Raw genomic sequence first — 6,000 nt, 5'->3', positions numbered from 1 at the left:
TCTAAAATGTTATTCAAAAAACGATTTTGGGGGCAAATCAATGGTATTTACATTTGGGTGTTATTTATGATTGCCTTGTGGCGCCAGTGCGTCACTTTTAACATGGGACAAAAGTGACGTACCGGTGGCGCAAGGCCTCCATAAATAAGGCCCTGAGTTTCTTTGCTGTTGTTTTGTGTCTTGCTTTTTGATAATGCTTGCTATGTATATTTGCAAGATAGGGGATTTGTATTTTGTGAAACAGTGAGGTTTCAGAAGTGAAATTGAATGCTTGTACATAGGTCCTGCGCTGTGTTTCTAAAATGTTTTTCAAAAAACGATTTTGGGGGCAAATCAATGGTATTTACATTTTGGTGTTATTTATGATTGCCTTGTGGCGCCGGTGTGTCACTTTTAACATGGGACAAAAGTGACGTACCTGTGGTGCAAGGCCTCCATAAATCTGGCCCTGAGTTTCTTTGCTGTTGGTTTGTGTCTTGCTGTTTGATAATGCTTACTATGTATATTTGTAAGATAGGGGATTTGTATTTTGTGAAACAGTGAGGTTTCAGTAGGGAAATTGAATGCTTGTACATAGGTCCTGCGCTGTGTTTCTAAAATGTTATTCAAAAAACGATTTTGAGGGCAAATCAATGGTATTTACATTTGGGTGTTATTTATGATTGCCTTGTGGCGCCGGTGCATCACTTTTAACATGGGACAAAAGTGACGCACCGGTGGTGCAAGGCCTTCATAAATAAGGCCCTAAGTTTCTTTGCTGTTGGTTTGTATCTTGCTTTTTGATAATGCTTGCTATGAACATTTGTAAGATAGTGGATTTGTATTTTGTGAAACAGTGAGGTTTCAGTACTGAAATTGAATGCTTGTACGTAGGTCCTGCGCTGTGTTTTTTAAATGTTATTTCAAAAACGATTTTGGTGGCAAATCAATGGTATTTACATTTGGGCCTTATTTATGATTGCGTTGTGGCGCCAGTGCGTCATTTTTAACATGGGAAAAAAGTGACGCACCAGTGGAGCAAGGCCTTCATAAGTAAGGCCTTGAGTTTTTTTGCTATTGGTTTCTGTCTTGCTTTTTGATAATGCTTGCTATGTATATTTGCAAGATAGGGGATTTGTATTTTGTGAAACAGTGATGTTTCAGTAGGGAAATTGAATGTTTGTACATAGGTCTTGCGCTGTGTTTTTAAAATGTTATTCAAAAAAACGATTTTGGGGCAAATCATTGGTATTTACATTTGGGTGTAATTTATGATTGCCGTTTGGCGCCGGTGCGTCACTTTTAACATGGGACAAAAGTGATGTACCGGTGGCGCAAGGCCTCCATAAATAAGGCCTTGAGTTTCTTTGCTGTTGGTTTGTGTCTTGCTTTTTGATAATGCTTGCTATGAACATTTGTAAGATAGGGGATTTGTATTTTGTGAAACAGTGAGGTTTCAGTAGTGAAATTGAATGCTTGTACATAGGTCCTGCGCTGTGTTTCTAAAATGTTATTCAAAAAACGATTTTGGGGGCAAATCAATGGTATTTACATTTGGGTGTTATTTATGATTGCATTGTGGCGCTGGTGCGTCACTTTTAACATGGGACAAACGTGACGCACCGGTGGCGCAAGGCCTCCATAAATAAGGCCCTGAGTTTCTTTGCTGTTTGTTTGTGTCTTGCTTTTTGATAATGCTTGCTTTGAACATTTGTAAGATAGGGGATTTGTATTTTGTGAAACAGTGAGGTTTCAGTAGTGAAATTGAATGCTTGTACATAGGTCCTGCGCTGTGTTTCTAAAATGTTATTCAAAAAACGATTTTGGTGGCCAATTAATGGTATTTACATTTGGGCCTTATTAATGATTGCCTTGTGGCACCGGTGCGTCACTTTTAACATGGAAAAAAAGTGACGCACTGGTGGCAGAAGGCCTTCATAAATAAGGCCCTGAGTTCCTTTGCTGTTGGTTTGTGTCTTGCTTTTTGATAATGCTTGCTATGAACATTTGTAAGATAGTGGATTTGTATTTTGTGAAACAGTGAGGTTTCAGTACTGAAATTGAATGCTTGTACATAGGTCCTGCGCTGTGTTTTTTAAATGTTATTCCAAAAACGATTTTGGTGGCAAATCAATGGTATTTACATTTGGGCCTTATTTATGATTGCGTTGTGACGCTGGAGCGTCACTTATAACATGGGAAAAAAGTGATGCACCGGTGGTGGAAGGCTTTCATAAATAAGGTCCTGAGTTTCTTTGCTGTTGGTTTGTGTCTTGCTTTTTGATACTGCTTGCTATCAAGATTTGCAAGATAGAGGATTTGTATTTTGTGAAACAGTGAGGTTTCAGTAGTGAAATTGAATGCTTGTACATAGGTCCTGCGCTGTGTTTCTAAAATGTTATTCAAAAAACGATTTTGGGGGCAAATCAATGGTATTTACATTTGGGCCTTATTTATGATTGCCTTGTGGCGCCAGTGCGTCACTTTTAACATGGGAAAAAAGTGACGCACCGGTGGCGCAAGGCCTTCATAAGTAAGGCCTTGAGTTTCTTTGCTATTGGTTTCTGTCTTGCTTTTTGATAATGCTTGCTATGTATATTTGCAAGATAGGGGATTTGTATTTTGTGAAACAGTGAGGTTTCAGTAGTGAAATTGAATGCTTGTACACAGGTCCTGTGCTGTGTTTTTAAAATGTTATTCAAAAAACGATTTTGGGGCAAATCATTGGTATTTACATTTGGGTGTAATTTATGATTGCTGTTTGGCGCCGGTGCGTCACTTTTAACATGGGACAAAAGTGATGTACCGGTGGCGCAAGGCCTCCATAAATAAGGCCTTGAGTTTCTTTGCTGTTGGTTTGTGTCTTGCTTTTTGATAATGCTTGCTATGTATATTTGCAAGATAGGGGATTTGTATTTTGTGAAACAGTGAGGTTTCAGTAGTGAAATTGAATGCTTGTACATAGGTCCTGCGCTGTGTTTCTAAAATGTTATTCAAAAAACGATTTTGGGGGCAAATCAATGGTATTTACATTTGGGTGTTATTTATGATTGCATTGTGGCGCTGGTGCGTCACTTTTAACATGGGACAAAAGTGACGCACCGGTGGCGCAAGGCCTCCATAAATAAGGCCCTGAGTTTCTTTGCTGTTTGTTTGTGTCTTGCTTTTTGATAATGCTTGCTTTGAACATTTGTAAGATAGGGGATTTGTATTTTGTGAAACAGTGAGGTTTCAGTAGTGAAATTGAATGCTTGTACATAGGTCCTGCGCTGTGTTTCTAAAATGTTATTCAAAAAAACGATTTTGGGGGCAAATCAATGGTATTTACATTTGGGTGTTATTTATGATTTCATTGTGGTGCTGGTGCGTCACTTTTAACATGGGACAAAAGTGACGCACCGGTGGCGCAAGGCCTCCATAAATAAGGCCCTGAGTTTCTTTGCTGTTTGTTTGTGTCTTGCTTTTTGATAATGCTTGCTTTGAACATTTGTAAGATAGGGCATTTGTATTTTGTGAAACAGTGAGGTTTCAGTAGTGAAATTGAATGCTTGTACATAGGTCCTGCGCTGTGTTTCTAAAATGTTATTCAAAAAACGATTTTGGTGGCCAATTAATGGTATTTACATTTGAACCTTATTTATGATTGCCTTGTGGCACCGGTGCGTCACTTTTAACATGGGAAAAAAGTGAAGCACTGGTGGCAGAAGGCCTTCATAAATAAGGCCCTGAGTTTCTTTGCTGTTGGTTTGTGTCTTGCTTTTTGATAATGCTTGCTATGAACATTTGTAAGATAGTGGATTTGTATTTTGTGAAACAGTGAGGTTTCAGTACTGAAATTGAATGCTTGTACATAGGTCCTGCGCTGTGTTTTTTAAATGTTATTCCAAAAACGATTTTGGTGGCAAATCAATGGTATTTACATTTGGGCCTTATTTATGATTGCGTTGTGACGCTGGAGCGTCACTTATAACATGGGAAAAAAGTGATGCACCGGTGGTGGAAGGCTTTCATAAATAAGGTCCTGAGTTTCTTTGCTGTTGGTTTGTGTCTTGCTTTTTGATACTGCTTGCTATCAAGATTTGCAAGATAGAGGATTTGTATTTTGTGAAACAGTGAGGTTTCAGTAGTGAAATTGAATGCTTGTACATAGGTCCTGCGCTGTGTTTCTAAAATGTTATTCAAAAAACGATTTTGGGGGCAAATCAATGGTATTTACATTTGGGCCTTATTTATGATTGCCTTGTGGCGCCAGTGCGTCACTTTTAACATGGGAAAAAAGTGACGCACCGGTGGCGCAAGGCCTTCATAAGTAAGGCCTTGAGTTTCTTTGCTATTGGTTTCTGTCTTGCTTTTTGATAATGCTTGCTATGTATATTTGCAAGATAGGGGATTTGTATTTTGTGAAACAGTGAGGTTTCAGTAGTGAAATTGAATGCTTGTACATAGGTCCTGCGCTGTGTTTCTAAAATGTTATTCAAAAAATGATTTTGGGGGCAAATCAATGGTATTTACATTTGGGTGTTATTTATGATTGCCTTGTGGCGCCGGTGCGTCACTTTTAACATGGGACAAAAGTGACGTACTGGTGGCGCAAGGCCTCCATAAATAAGGGCCTGAGTTTCTTTGCTGTTGGTTTGTGTCTTGCTTTTTGATAATACTTTGCTATGTATATTTGCAAGATAGGGGATTTGTATTTTGTGAAACAGTGAGGTTTCAGTAGTGAAATTGAATGCTTGTACATAGGTTCTGCGCTGTGTTTTTTAAATGTTATTCCAAAAACGATTTTGGTGGCCAATTAATGGTATTTACATTTGGGCCTTATTTATGTTTGCCTTGTGGCGCCGGTGCGTCACTTTTAACACGGGAAAAAAGTGACGTACCGGTGGCGGAAGGCCTTCATAAATAAGGCCTTGAGTTTCTTTGCTGTTTGTTTGTGTCTTACTCTTAGTTATATAGTTGCTGTGGTATAAACTTAGATATGTTGCAAATTAGTGTTGATATCGTTTGCTTATTGTGATTGCTTTGTTGTTTGCTAATAGTGGTCTATTTTTTTTTTCTTTTTTTTTTTTTTTTATTGAGATGGTTCTGAGTATCAAAAAATGACATAGGTCAACAGGATACAATCAGACATTGAAGTTACTATATACATTATACATCTTATAGATCTTAACAATTGATTAATACATGACATAAAACCAACTTCATTTCACACAGTATTATGTAGGAGAATCAATCAACATTGGCTCTAGATCTGCTTACTCTTATTCATCTGGTTTCTCTCCAATTTCTAAGAGGAGCCCAAATCTTCTTACCATAGTCTTTCGACCTCTTTCCTTTAAAGCTGTATAGACATTCCTCTATATTATGAGTTCCCAGCAGCCTAGTTAACCACATCTGAAAGGTGGGAGCTACAGAATCTTTCCAGGCCGCCGCAATTAGAATTCTAAAAACGGCCATGGATAGGAAGATAAATGCTTCGGCCTCTTGTTCAAGTTTGAGATTTTCATCCCTGCCAATCAATACAGTAGTAGGGGATAGAGAGATCTGGTGCTCTAGCAACCCCGTTAAAAACCTTTCAATTTCTATCAAAACTGGCGTAAGATTCTGACAGGTGTAAAACATATGAGATAGATCTGCAGGGCCTAGGTCGCACCTAGGGCATCTATCATTTTCTCTTTTACCCCATTTAAACAGCTTGGCGGGGGTATAGTACAAATTAAAGATCATCTTACAATGCTGTGCTTTTAAATTTGTTGCTCTTAGTATTTTCTTGTTCAGTGCAAGAGCATAATCAATGTCTATATCTGGATCCCCAATCCTTTGAGCCCAAGCAGATTCCGTTTGTCCTATGTCGTCTCCCACACCCTGTAAAAGATAACTATAACCAATTTTAATCTTCTTTCCACCATTCCTTACGTAATTCACAATCGAGTTTAGCTCCTGAATTGATATCCTAGGTCTAAATGACTTCACTGTTTGCTCTAGTTGTCTATATAGGAACCATTGGCTAGTAGGCATATC

The sequence above is a fragment of the Lissotriton vulgaris genome, chromosome 5 (genome assembly GCF_964263255.1).
Source record: "Lissotriton vulgaris chromosome 5, aLisVul1.2, whole genome shotgun sequence".
Classification (NCBI taxonomy): domain Eukaryota; kingdom Metazoa; phylum Chordata; class Amphibia; order Caudata; family Salamandridae; genus Lissotriton; species Lissotriton vulgaris.
This window is presented reverse-complemented; position numbering follows the sequence as displayed.